This window comes from Sinocyclocheilus anshuiensis, unplaced genomic scaffold (assembly GCF_001515605.1).
Source record: "Sinocyclocheilus anshuiensis isolate Anshui unplaced genomic scaffold, SAMN03320099.WGS_v1.1 scaffold598, whole genome shotgun sequence".
In the NCBI taxonomy this organism is placed as follows: domain Eukaryota; kingdom Metazoa; phylum Chordata; class Actinopteri; order Cypriniformes; family Cyprinidae; genus Sinocyclocheilus; species Sinocyclocheilus anshuiensis.
Window position 1 is genome coordinate 227315 of NW_015547660.1, and position 14999 is coordinate 242313.

The following is a 14999-nucleotide window of genomic DNA, read 5'->3' on the forward strand; positions in this document are numbered from 1 at the left end:
ACAACCCCCCCCCCCCCCCTTTTTTTTAATGCATGCTGTATTTACAGTACATAAGCATTTTCAGATGTTCAGATAAAAATCAATATTTGATTATCATACAGTTTCTGAAGCATTTTTCATGAATTGACAGATCAGAGATCACGCAGCGCACACACAGAAACATTCAGCTCAGAAACTTGTCTGCCCCGTGACTTTATCGATACTGAATCGCTACATTATATTATTTAGCAACGCGGGGGGTAAAATCCCTGTTTTTGAAGTAACTGAACTCAGCTTCATTGTTTGTAGAGAAAGACACAGATGCAGATAGATCACACAAGCAACTTTCATCTCTCTCTCTCGCTCTCAAAATGGCCATATTTGAGAAAAAAAAGTGGAGTAGTTTGCATCACTGGATATAACTCAACTTTTTGATTACCTCAAAATCTACGTCGGTATGCAGTTTTCCCTATTGCTCGCGTGCCAGTGATTATCCCTCATATGTTATGCCATAGGTTGCCGACCCCTGGTATATAGCAGATACTAACATAAGATGAAAATATAAGTAATAGTGCATTAGTTACTATGGACTTTTGCTCTGTATTTTAAAGTCATTTTTAGACCTTGAGAGCAACGTTGTGCTATATTTTTCTGTGTGTGTTCGTGGGGAGTTAGTTATGTGACAAAGCTCATAAATCGCCTTACATTTGAGTTTTAGCAGCTTGTCTCTGGGCCTTTCGCTCTTTCCTCTTCTGGTCAGGCGGCTTTGCAAAGACGATTTCAATTTGTTCCCCTTCCAAATCCTTCCCGTGCATTTCAGCTAGAGCCTGCAGAAACACACTGGTTAAAATCTGTGCATTAATTACCAGCAACCTCTCAAATGATGCAGAGGAAGAGATAATTACCTTAACAGCGCTATCTCGCTCTTCAAAGTGGATGAAGGCGTAGTCTTTAAGCTTTTTAACCCTTTCCAGTTTGCCAAACTGACAGAACGTCTTCTCCAGAAGCTCTTCCGTTACTGTGCTCGCCAGGTTTCTTACAAAGAGGACTTTGACCTAAACAATACATGCAAAATAATCTCATCAGTATAAACTTGACCATGTATAATTCAAGGCTCTGGCATCAAATCTCATTTAACACACAGGAAAGGATTTTGCATAAAGAAAAAGACTTTTAAATGTTTCCACCTTTAATATTTGCATAACAAATAAGCACAAACTACCTTCAAATTTAAACTCATTCTGTTCAGTGTAAAGATTTTGAAATTCTCATTCTCAATTATTCTCATTCTAACTTCACAGCTACACAGATAATCAACCTTAAGCTGCTTGACTAATACTGTATCATATATTTTATATATTAGGTTTTTTATTTCTCAGAATTAAGGAATGTACTGTATGTGTTACATTATGCAACCATGCAAGTGAACAAACCCACAGACAGATGGTATCAGTGAAAACTGACATGCTAAGTTCAGAATCATGTTTTTTTTGTTGGTATAATAACCATATTTCCAAAAAAACATGTATACTGAGATGCATGCTATCATGGAATAAAATTCATTGATATATACAATTTTGGGCTTATCGGCACCCACACCTAATCTATTGTTGCACTAGAGCTGTTAGTGGAAAACAACGTACCTTAGCCATGACTTCAGGGTCGGGGTCTTCTATGGGATCAGCCCATTCTACCGTCACCACATTCCCCCACACCTTCACTTTGCCGCTCATTAATCTACGCCGCGCCTGGGCTGCCGTTTTATGATCATCGTACTCTAGGAAGCAGAAGCCGCGATTCTTCTTCTTGTCGTCAGGCTGATGGTATAAGATGACGTCGTTCAAGCCCTCTGTTGAGATTGAGGATAGAAAATAATTTCAGGAAAACTGACGTTTGTTTTGACACAAATACATCACAAACACTTGACTCTTCAGTTAATCAAAAAAAAAAAAGAACCCTAACAAATTCATTGCAGACATGCAGTTCTCCGGAATAGTTTCAGTAACAAAATTCAGTATTAGACAAAACGTTGGTGCAGAAGTTTTTCAGAAAATTACGAGTAATAATTTAACGTTTTGTAATTACTGAATGACAAATGTAATGCTTCAACACTACTGACACAATTTTATTTTTACTTTATTGTCATATGAACTAAATACAAATAATGTACAAAGGGAAAAAAAAACTCAAATCTGGTATTTTTATGGGGTAATTTTAAAGCATTGTGTATTTATCCATGTGCATTGCACATTTTAGATGTATTTTTATATTTCCTTTGCACAAACATTTTAAACGAATATTTTGTTAAAATAGAGAAAAAAATCCTGTGCATGTACATATGCACAATATAAAGTGAGCTTTGTCTTTGTGCTAACAGAAACTCAATTTTTCACGTTAACTATTGATATTAACACAAAATTATGATGAACTTACGATCTAAACAACAAATCCTCATCAGAGAGCTCATGTTTTTATCATTACTGTAACAAACATGAGCGTCCTCTATCCTAGAAAATAACAGACCCCTTCTTTCTTACTTGAGAAAAAAAAATTATTGTGATTTAAGGTGAAAGCTGAGAAGTTTCTTTGCTTGACACTGTTGCTAGAACCTTCCAGCGCAAATAGTTTGCAAAAAACAATTGCAAACCACTGGTGTTGATTTTCATGATAATCTGTAAAAGCAGTGTGTCAGTCCATCTCTAATGCACACATATATGTGACCCTGGAGCACAAAAGCAGTCTTAGGTCGCTGGGGTATATTTGTAGCAATAGCCAACAATACATTGTATGGGTCAAAATTATCGAATTTTTCTTTTATGCCAAAAATCATTAGGATATTAAGTAAAGATCATGTTGTTGGCAACAGAGATGCACACACCGAGGTGTTTCCCAGGGCGAATTTCATTGTTGTTACACTGCAGGAAAGATTACAATCAGAATCCAAAAGGCCGCAGGTGGATAGAAACAAGCAGACAATCACTTACGAGTTTGACGGCTTGCAGAGCAGCCTCTTTAGTGCAGAAGGTGATGAAGGCGTATCCTCGGTTCAGCCCGCTGAGCGGATCCATCATCAGACGCAGATCCCATATGGGTCCGGCTTTCTCGAACAGAGGGACGAGCTCATCTTCAAAGAGATCTCTCGGGATCTTTCCCACAAAAATCTGAGAGCATTTGAGGAAACAAGATCAGCCACAACATACAGAGTTATGGCCATAAAAATCTTAAAATAAACATTAAACTGACTCTTTCCTAGCAATTAGGGGTCTGTGATATTAACAAAAAAAATGAAATCTCACTAATTTCTGGGACTGTTGTCTTTTTTGGTTTCACTACATTTTAAGTTGTCCTCGTTACAAAGTAATTACACAATTAAGCACGTAATATTAATAACAACATGTACTTACTAGAGTTATGGGTAGGATTTGTTTTAGAGTTAGTTGCTTGTAATTATGCATAAGTACATGTAACATGCAATAAGGACACTGTAAAATAAAAGTGTTACCGATTTGTTTTTGGTAACACTTTATTTTGATAGCCCATTTTAGGCATTCTACTAACAGTAAGTAACTTTGCAACTACATGTCAACTAGCAGTCATTAGAGTATTAGTAGACTGTCTGCTTAATATCTGCTAACACTTTATTTTGATGCGTCCACAACATACAACATACTGACTATGAGAAACTTTGCAAGTATGTCAACTTATTCGACTAACCCTAAACCTACCCTAACAGTCTACTCTGAGAGTTAGTAGACGTGTGGTTGCAAAGTTACTTGTAGTTAGTTGAATGTCTAAAGTGTAAAGCGTTTTTTTAAGAGCAAAATTTGCCACCTTGTATTGATTTCCAGTGGCGTTTTTGCCTTTTGAAGGGCAATTTTTAACCTTATTAAATGTATGCATCATCTTTTGTGTGAAATTCTTGTTTAATCAATCGATTACAACAATAAGACATTATAAGCGATTACAATCAAATTAAATCAGAATCAACTAAATCCATTTTTGCACTGCACAAGCAGCACAGAACCTGCAACTAAAGCAGCATTTAGATGAATTTATACCAAAATTACAATTTCAGAATTCTATGAGATTTGTTTTTTAAAATAGAAAAATTAAATCAGATTTTTCAAATATGATCTCGAAACTGCCAATAGGTGGTGGCAATTCAAGAGTCACTGAATCATTCAATCAACCAATTTGTTCAAAACTGATTCATCTTTATGAAAGGATCATTGATTTGTGTAAAAATGCTCATTAAGGAACTAAACACAGTTTACACAAAATTTATAAATTTGTAGAGTATACATTTTAGGGACTGTGCACAAGTCGACTACTACTTCAGCAATTAATTGACTAGTTAAAACACTACACAAATTAATTCCCCTTTCCTGCAGTATTTAATAATGAAATACATTGTCAATCACTGAAAACTCACTATGCAAATGCAAGTGACGGCACTGTGAACATAACATTGACATGATGCCGTATGCTTTAAGGTGAAGCCAAGTGCAATACTTTTATTGCTTAGAAGTCTAATTTGGGTTTTTATGCAAGCTCCAGTTGAGTGTTTTAATGAACATGACACAATGCATTTTGACAGCTTTAAAACAGAATCGAACACTAGTGCAGAATAAAACAGACATCCGTCAGTCACACAAACGACTACAGCACTAACCTCTGTGCCGACGGTGGGCTGAACTCCAGCATGGGTCGACCCTGGAGGAGGACCGCCATACTTGCGCTGGCCTGTCGTCACATCAAGTGTATAGCCAGTTTTCTCGAGCAAAGCCTGTGAAGCAGAAAATAAAAACACTTGACCGTCAGACAGGTACTGGATCAATAGAAAAGAAAGAAGCAACACAAACAGCTATACAGAGTGAACAATAGATAGACAGGCGGCTATATCATTCAACTTTAGGAACTAAAAAACCTGACTTACTGGCTGCATAGACTTACTTTGATTTTGGCCTCATCTGGTCCTTTAGTGGAGTCTGACACTTTGGTCCCCTGTTTCTCCCTCTGCCTGTACGTCTTCATCACTCCACAGAGGAAGGCACTTTTATTCTGTTCAAAAGCAAAACATTAGCAATGGGTGAGCAGGTGTAAAATTAATAAGAATTCATTTATATTTCATTTATGCATTGAAGATTGTTATTTTACATAGATTATTACATTTCTTTGCCTGAATATTAATGGAAAAACAGTGACACTAGAATAAGGAACACTTATGCACTATTAACTATGACTTTTCCCTCAATAAATTCCTAATTTGCTGCTTATTAATAGTTAGTAAGGTAGTTGTTAAGTTTAGGTATTGGGTAAGATTAGGGATGTAGAATAAGGTCATGTAGAATAAGGCATTAATATGTGCTTAATTACTACTAATAAATGGCTAATATTCTAGTAATATGCATGCTAATAAGCATGGGCGACATTAGGGGGGACAAGGGCAATTGCCCCCCCAAATTGTTAGTCATGGAGTCCCTGATGTCGGCCCCGAATCAATTGGAGAGATGCATTGTGCAGTTTAGAGAGCTTAATTGATTATAACAGAACTTTGTAAGATCGCGATGAACGAAGAGTGATGCTTTTTAGCGATAAAGGGAGCATGCTTTGCGCACTTTCTAGGGTATAATCCATTCAGAATTTGTATGAAACTTTTGTTTTTCGGACACATAGGCTACACCCTGCAAAGTTTCGGGAATGACATCCGCATATTTATGAGGGATTCACTCTCGGAATAGCAGTGATTTGCAATGGACGGAACATAACATATGTTGATTTAATTCTGGAACCGGTCCTGGCCAAACCTCCACAGACAGCGTGCGTCCTAAGCGAGATCTAATTCACGGACCAAAAGCGTGTGTAAACTTTATTGAGATCAGGGCATATCAACCAGTAATTTCATTTAATTTCCAGTAACGGACGGTAGAAAGTTCAGCAACCATTCGTTCAAAGCGCGGATTAATTCAGAAACTGTGTGCTGCTTGGAGACACACATCACTTCTGCATTACTAGGTAATATTTGGCTTGGCAAAACTGAGCAAAAAAATTTTCAATATAACTATATTTACACTCATGCTATTCAGGACAAAAACAGCACTTATGCGATAGTGCACTCGTGGCTCGTGTGATATTGCTTATTAGCCATATGATATTATATATGATATGACACAAAGATGAGAAAAATCTAAACAAATGAGCGCAACAGCACACCGAAAGTTATAGATGCATACTGCGGTAGTAAAAACAAAAAGACATTTATAGTATATGATTTAGGTACGCAATATAGCATGAACAAAATGTTTAAACACGATTGCAATGTGATTTTATACAATAGTATTTCAATATAAAAAGTTAAAGGGTTAGTTCACCCAAAAATGAAAATTAGGCTGCGTTTTACTCACCCCCGATGCATCCTAGGTGTATATGACTTTCTTCTTTCAGACGAATCCAGTCGGAGTTATATAAAAAAATTGTCTTTGATCTTTCAAGCTCTATCGTTGCAGTCAGCGGGTGTTGCATGCATCAGTCCAAAAGACGTGAAATAAAAAGCACCCTTCCATAAAAAAAAAAGTGTCTCACACGGCTCCGGGGGGTGAACAAAGGCCTCCTGTAGCGAATCGATGTGTTTTTGTAAGAAAAATATCCATATTCAAAACGTAATAATCACTTGAATCCAGCTTGCGCTCACTGTTGTACACGGAAGCAGCTCCGGGGGAATTACGTATGAGGTCAGCTGCGCATGCGCCGCTCAGAAGTGACGAACGCGGAAGCGCAGCGGAGAGATCGAAACAAAACAACGGTCACGAATTAGAAGTACAAAACGAGGATTTGTAAAGAAGAATGTAGGAGGATTTCGATATAAGCCAAGAGGAAACTGGTTTTCCTTTGCTAAAGTAAGGAAACTTTGCTTCCTTTGCTCCTGTTAACATACATTGGTTTTCACGAGACTCACCGGCGCATGCGCAGCGCTGACCTCATACGTCATGCTCCCGGAACTGCTTCCGTTTTACAACAGTGAGCGCAAGCTAGATTCAAGTGATCATTACGTTCTGAATATGGATATTTTTCTTACAAAAACGCATCGATTCGTTCCAATCAAAGCCACAGCAGAACTGTTTTGTGTCTCAGAGCAACACAACGGTGTTTCGTTACTGAATGAATCCACGCTTTTGAACGAATCAAGTGAGTCAATGATTCAGTGGCCCATTCATTAAGACAGTAGTCACTTGCCTCGTTTCTGAATGAATCAGCCGTTTGAATGAATCTGTTGACTAAATGACTCACTCATTCATAGTCATTTGCTGCCACCTACTGTTTTGGTTTCATATTCAAATCGATCATTGTATATTCCCCAACATTTTTTATTTGTGTTTAAAAAAATATTTAAAACACTAATCTTATAAAATTCCTTATGCATTCGAAATCTTGCAGTGTAAATGCATTTATGGCAGCTCAGCGTCATCAAACAGTCAAACGTGTAAATAAAGCTTCTGTGGAGTTTGTGATACTGCTTTCATTTGAACGGTAACAGCTCTACAGCTTCTTCTAACTGAATTAATTGAAACAATGTAAGAATTTGATGTAAAAGATGACATTTAATAAGGTTAGTGAAAAAAAATGACAATTTAAGAAACATAGTGGGAAATTACATCTGTTTTGTTAAATACAGCAACTCCTTGTCAGTTAATTGTTATTTCTACCTCTTTTCCAGTCACAGAGCACTTTATTTTGAGAGTTGTTTAAGTGAGAGGACATCTGTAACTTTGTCCAGATTGGGGGAATTGTAATGTTTTGTATTTGTAATGTGTAAAATTTTTTTGCATTAAAAAAAGTATAGATTTTTGTTTGTATACTGTCAATTATAGTTTTTAGAAAGAAAACCGGAATCGGCAAAACTCGGTATCAGCAGGTCACACTTAAAAAACAATAAAAACTGAATCGGCCAAGAAAATTGCAATCGGTGCATCTCTAATTTTAATCCATGCTCCAAGCTATTTTAAATATTATGATTTACAGATCTCAATTAAAGAGACATCATAACAAAATAAACAATAATGAGTACTAAAGATAAGTAAACATGTCTTATAACCAAAGCAAGTGTGGCTATGTTACGCAGCATCGGTCCAGCATTACCAAAAATAAACTGTGAAATGCAAGCACTCTCAGTACATTCGGTGCACGACTGCATTAGTTTGGTCTTCTCAAACATACCTGAACATGCGACAGGTCGCTGTCTTTAAACTGCAGGAGAACTTGCAGCGCACCCTCTTCATTGAACTCTTTCAGAGCTTCAATCGCTCGATCATCAAGATCGCTGTGAGACACGAGTCCTGCACAAAAACACATCCTTAACACAATTCAAACTGTTAATACATCCACCTTCACTGGATGTTATCAGACACGATTTTAAAATCCCGATGAAAGACGTGATCTGAACTACTACAGTGCTTTCCCCAATTGATGTCAGGTGTAATTTGACACAGTAGAGCAGAGCCATTGACTGCATCTCATAGACACAGCGCTTTATAAGCGTTAATCATCTAATCACGAGCAGCTGCTGTCATTGTTCCCGCATGTGCATGCTTCCTCTGACGCCAGACAAGGAGAAATCGTGTTGGCGGTTTGATTTGTTCTTAAGTTTCAGATCACAGTTCATGCAAAATAAGTAATCACATAGGCTGATTCCAATATTCACACTTTTAACTACTTAAACCATTACTGGCTCCTTCGATATTACGAGCAGCTGCTGTCATTGTTCCCGCATGTGCGCATTTGGCAGCATGCTTCCTCTCACGCCAGACAAGGAGAAATCGTGTTGGCGGTTTGATTTGTTCTTAAGTTTCAGATCACAGTTCATGCAAAATAAGTAATCACATAGGCTGATTCCAATATTCACACTTTTAACTACTTAAACCATTACTGGCTCCTTCGATATTATACGTGACCCTGGAGCACAAAACCGGTCTTAAGTCGCTTGGGTATATTTTTAGCAATAGCCCAAAAAACACTGTATGGGTCAAAATTATAGATTGTTCTTTTCTGCCAAAAATCATTAGGATATTAAGTAAAGATCATGTTCCATGAAGATATTTTGTAAATTCCCTACCGTTAATATCTCAAAACTTACTTTTTTATTAGTAATATGCATTGCTAAGAACTTCATTTGAACAACTTTAAAGGCGATTTTCTCAATATTTTCATTTTTTTGCACCCTCAGATTCCAGATTTTCAAATAGTTGTATCTCAGCCAAATATTGTCCTATCCTCACAAACCATACATCAATGGAAAGCTTATTTATCCAGAAAACTCGACCCTTATGACTGGTTTTGTTGTCCAGGGTCACATATGACGAGTGTTTACAATTAACAGCCATTCATGGCATTACAGCAACATGCATTCAACAGGACTATAAACACTGGCTTTAAATGTTCTGTTTGCATGAATTACTATCAATAAAAGTGTAACAATTTCATAAAGGGATAGTTCACCCAAAATTCTGTCTTTTACTCACCCTCAAGTTGTTCTAAACCTGCATGCGTTTCTTTCTTCTGTTGAACAAAAAAAAGATATTGAATAATGTGGGCAACAAAACAATTGTTGGTCCACATTGACTTCAATAGTATGCAAGAAAAAAATACTATGGAAGTCAATAATGACCAGAAACTGTTCGGTTACCCACATTCTTCAAAACATCATCTTTTGTGTTCAGCAAACTAAATACACTCATACAGGTTTGGAATGAAATGAGGGTGAGTAACTGACAGAATTTTTATTTTTGGGTGAACTATCCCTTTTAACAGTTAGACAGCCCAAAATAAGGATGTGTATTCATGTGTTTTCATCCATTTCAACCATTCAGACCTCCAAAAACCTTAACATATATCCAAAAACTATACTTAGTTTTTGGACATGTGTATACATCTATATTGGTTACTGGGCACAGAATTAGTGCCAGTAGTAAAGTAAAGTAAAATAAAATAAACAACTGAACACAAAAAAGGTTTGCTGTAGCTCAAACAGAATATGGTGCTAGCAATGCCAAGGTCATTGGTTCAATTCTGAGGGGAAAAATATATACTTGAATGCACGTATACTTGAAGTCACTTTGAATACAACACCCAGCAAATGCGTAAATGTGAAATATTCAAAGTTGTGAAACGTGCCACAAACAAATTGCACAATACAAAACTAAAGGTTCTTTATTGGCATTGATGGTTCCAGAGCACATTTAACATCCATATAGAACCTTCCAATTCCATAAAAGGTTCTTATAGTGGAAAAACATTCTTGACTGAAAGGTCCTTTGGGGAACCAAAAATTATTCTTCCATTTCTGTTTCAAGCATTACTGCAAATCCCCCCATTTTGGAAGCTTTATTGCAACATGCAATTGTACGAAGATGTGTAACGTCTCACCTGCTATGTAAATCTCATCTAGTTTGACTGCAACTTTTCTAGGTAAGCCGGCGTCTAGTAGCGTCTGGAAGTGCTCTGAATGGGTAACTGCCGCTGAAGACTCCACTGGTTCATCCGAACCATTTCCATTTATATGCTCCGTGGCCATGTCTCCGGGACCTGTGCAGATGTAAGGGGCCAAATTAATCCAAAACTGGGTCAAAGTTGAGCGATCTGGAGCCTGCCGGCTGTCTTCACCACGGAAGTAAAAAGATGCAGAAACACCGCAGGCAAAACTTGATTTTACTCACTGTAAGCGGTGTTTAATGATTATAAACAGTATTTGTTTACTCCATTATTATAATGCACTATGCATGCTGTATTTATTAGAATACAGATAATCTGTCAAACAATCATTTTGCCCCAAAGAACTGTTTGGATTTTTAAATAACAGCCATTCTTAAGAATCAAATGAGAAGGATTTAATTAAACGCATCCTGAAACAAAATAATTTGCAACCATTAGGACTTCAAAACAACCGAACCTTGCATGATTAAACATTACATAAACATGACATATTGTTTATTACTCTCTAAATTCTTAAAGCACATTTTTTAAATTGCAGCCTATTGATCATATAGTGATTAGGCAAGTCATAACACAGAAATAATAAAAAATTGTTGATGCATATCAATCATCACACTATTAAAATCTGTATCAGTCCTAAAAAATAAATCAGTCAATCTCTAGTTTTTGATCACATCACTGGAGATTACATGGGGTTTTTACACATTAACTCATTTCACATCACAGTAAGATTTATGTGAATAAGTGATGGCAAAAATGTGGATTCAAGTGAACATTACTCTGTATTACTTTCTCATATCTCACTATTCACAGACAACTGTGAGACATTCCTAGTGGTACTTTCAAAATATTATGGTTTGTTTGAATATCACATTCAGCCTGACAATGAGCCAATCATAGCTTTGGGGGCAGGACAATCCATTTATCTGACCAATGGCAGATGAGGGAAGTGTTCCGAAAAACATGCTTGATAACAGCCATTTCTGTCATTTTGTCTGGTGATGCTGGTGCCACAGAAATGACTCTTCACTTATCAACAGTAACCAATAAAAATATCAATTCATTTCATACTGTACATTTTTAAATCTGACATCTTGCTGCTGAAAACAAGCCAACAGAAAACCATGCACAGACTGAATCAAGCCCATGTACTGAATTACTCTACTTTGACTCCCAATTATGGCTGCACGATTAATCGAATGCGATTGTCATGCGCATTTTGTTAAAAAAGCCGGTTCTGTAATCAGCAGGATAAATTAAATACATAAATTAAAGTAAAATTAACTTTATTTAGATATAAATTAAATGTGTTTTAATTTATATCCAAAAAAAGTTACTTTTATTAATATATACATATATATATATATATATATATATATAAAGTTTATATATAAATGTATTCAGACACCTTCAGCATTTCTCACATTATCACAGTTTATTCGCTATAGTTTAAAAAATGGTGATAAAATATGACAAGAACTAAACGGTGTCAGAACGTCAGATAACTTTGATAGAAAGGTATGTAAAGAATTAGATAATAGCAATTTAGGTCAACCAATTACCAAGCAATGCTTAATTATGTTCAGTCTGTGGTGTAAAAAGGTCGCATTAGCAATAAAATAAAAACACTTCAGCAAAACATGCTCAGGTCAAAGTGTCTGAATAATTTTTTCCCACATTTTTAATCAGTTTTACTGGTAGTCCACTTTATGAAAATCGCAGACGATTTTATTGCGCGATTCTGAAATCGAAGAAAGAATAAAGCAGACTTGACTTGACTAATTTTTTGGTATAATATCTCACAGTTAACTTTATTTTGCTATCCTCACTTCCATAAATGAACTATAGTGTCCTGCATCCACTAGTAAAACAAATATCAAAAATTATATCTTCTGTCTGAATACATTTTTGGTTTGACTGCATAACACATACAAAAAGTAGATAAAATAGAAAAGGAACAGAGAAAGCTAGTGCTAGAGCCTTTAAATATAAACCAAATAGATAAAATAGAATTAGAATAGAGAGTGCTAGAGTTAGAGAGTCAAATAAAGTACTTGTTATTCATTGGTGTAGCATTTATTCACATTAACAATATACTCTGATTTGATATAACTCAATCATACAGAAATCAGAGTATTGCTCAGCCAGTTCATCAGCACTCTCCTCTGATCGAAATTAATTGTCATATTAACAAACATGGCTTTAACACCATATTTACACTATTTCAGCCTATTATTCTCAATGGAATGTTCACTGTATGAAGACAATAGCATCATGCTACATCTGTTAGCGCATTTCATCACTCAGACTTCCACGTGTTCCGCCGGAAGAGCTATTCCCGCTGCACGAGCGCTAACAGATTCTGCCTGTCTACAGACAAAACGGCCATTTCTGTCTCAAAACCAGTGCGATCTAGCAACGCCCGACTTGACAATTAATCACTTCATTAAATAATGCGATCGAAGCGGTTGATGTACACAACGTGCGACAGATTTAACTAGCTTATTCGTCGACAAATGTTTACATTCCGCTTCAAACGGCAGCCAGTGTGGATAAAATGACTTAATCTGGTCGGGCTGTGTCTCTTTGTTGTGTCAGATGCTGAATGACAAGGGCACACTCGCTAGGCCACAACACATGAGCTACGTGGACACTCCGCGCGCTGATAAAGCCTGTTCTCTGCACCTCAGAGGAGTCTTTCAGCAACACCTGACACCTTAACCACTTTAACAACAACACACGAACACTTTCACCGCAAACTTTAGTCACGGTTGGTCGTGTTAAGTTTGTTTGATAACGTGTGTGTGTGTGTGAGGAGGGGGCAACATCGTGTTTGATCCGCCAGCAAACAACCACCACATCATGACTTTACCACACTACTCCAACAGTGTACGTGCACAGAAAGCCAACAATAGTCCGTGAATTACGCCTAAATGTTTGAGAATGTCTGATCTGAGGTGAGCTGCGCCGCCACAGAAGCCGGTCTCTCTAACGAAAGCCAAAGAAGCATCCGAGCACAACCGACTCCGCGCTCGAGAAATCTCAAGAGAACGTTCTCATACCTGTCAGTTAATGTCTTGGATTATGTTGGGATAAATCCAGAGGGAAATGTACTGAGAGAGGATAAAGTGGCCAAATCCCGCCGTGTCTGCTATCTCACTCTTTACAATAGGTCTGATGCAAAATGGCGGCGAAACTCATGCCGCGGGAGTTTTTTTTTTCCGCTTCCGGTTGCACGGGGTTTCTCACGCAGCCATTGGAGGGCTCACAGTACACCGTCTCGCTACGTACTGAGTATTGCGCAGTATGCTGCTTACTGCTTACTATTTTAAAAACAGTTGGGTTACAGTGGGTTTCTAGATTACTGAATACTGCACAGAATGTGTTGTATACAACCTAGTACTTTTAAAAAATAAGGTGCTTCCCAAAGTGCATACTTATTCACTATTCTATGAAGTTTTGTGCGTCCCAAAGTGCATACTTATGCACTATTCTATGAAGTTTTGTGCGTCCCAAAGTGCATACTTATGCACTATTCTATGAAGTTTTGTAGTATAAGGTGCGTCCCAAATCGCATACTCATGCACTATTCTGAAGTGTTGTAGTATAAATAGTGCAAGTAGTGTGTTCACACTGAAAATTCCAAAAAGAAAAAGTGCAATTTAAATACCCGGATGATGCACTAAATAAATAACCAAAAAAAAAAAAACGAAAACAGGGTCCCAAATGACACACTATACACTATGCACTTATACACTATGCTCGTATGCACTATGTACTCAACCATGTAGTGTATAAATTACATAAGGTTATTTTGTCATTAATAATCTGAGTTTAGCCCCTCCCCCTTCGCGACGTAATTAAACCTGCGACAGTTGAGTGCATGAAGTGTTCAACATTCCACGCTTCATTTTTTCGGTTATTTAAGTGCATCATCTGGGTATTTAAAGACGATTTATACTATAAAACTTCATAGAATAGTGCACAAGTACACGATTTGGGACGCACATGAAGCGTGGAATGTTGAACACTTCATGCACTCAACTGTCGAAGCTTTAATTACGTCGCGAAGGGGGAGGGGCTAAACTCAGATTATTAATGACAAAATAACTTTATGTAATTTATACACTACATGTTTGAGTACATAGTGCATAAGTACATAGTGTATAAGTGTGTCATTTGGAACACAGCAGTAGTTTCAGATAAAACAGTAGGGCTCTGTCCCAAATGGCTCAAAAAGCACTAAGTCTATAGAATCAATGTAAAACCTAAATCCACCACATTACTTAAGCACAAAGTAGCTTATACAAGCAGAACGCGTAGCATTTCAAAGCATACTGCATTTGATAGCAGGCATTCAAGACATGCGCACTAGAAAGTTTCATCTTTGTCCAGTGCTATATCTCTTTAGAAGTTATGGCCGATTGAATGTCTATGTAGTCTTTTATATGGTTGTGTTGTGTGCAGTGTTGGGGAGTAACTAGTTACATGTAACGGCGTTACGTAATTTAATTACAAAATAAATGTAACTAATC

General features: G+C 37.0%; 1 pseudogene; it reads right to left on the bottom strand.

Annotated features, from left to right (window-relative positions):
- LOC107702234 (heterogeneous nuclear ribonucleoprotein Q-like) overlaps window positions 1–13682 on the bottom strand; it is a 17062-nt pseudogene extending 3380 nt beyond the window's left edge.
- Between the last annotated feature and the right edge of the window lie 1317 nt (window positions 13683–14999).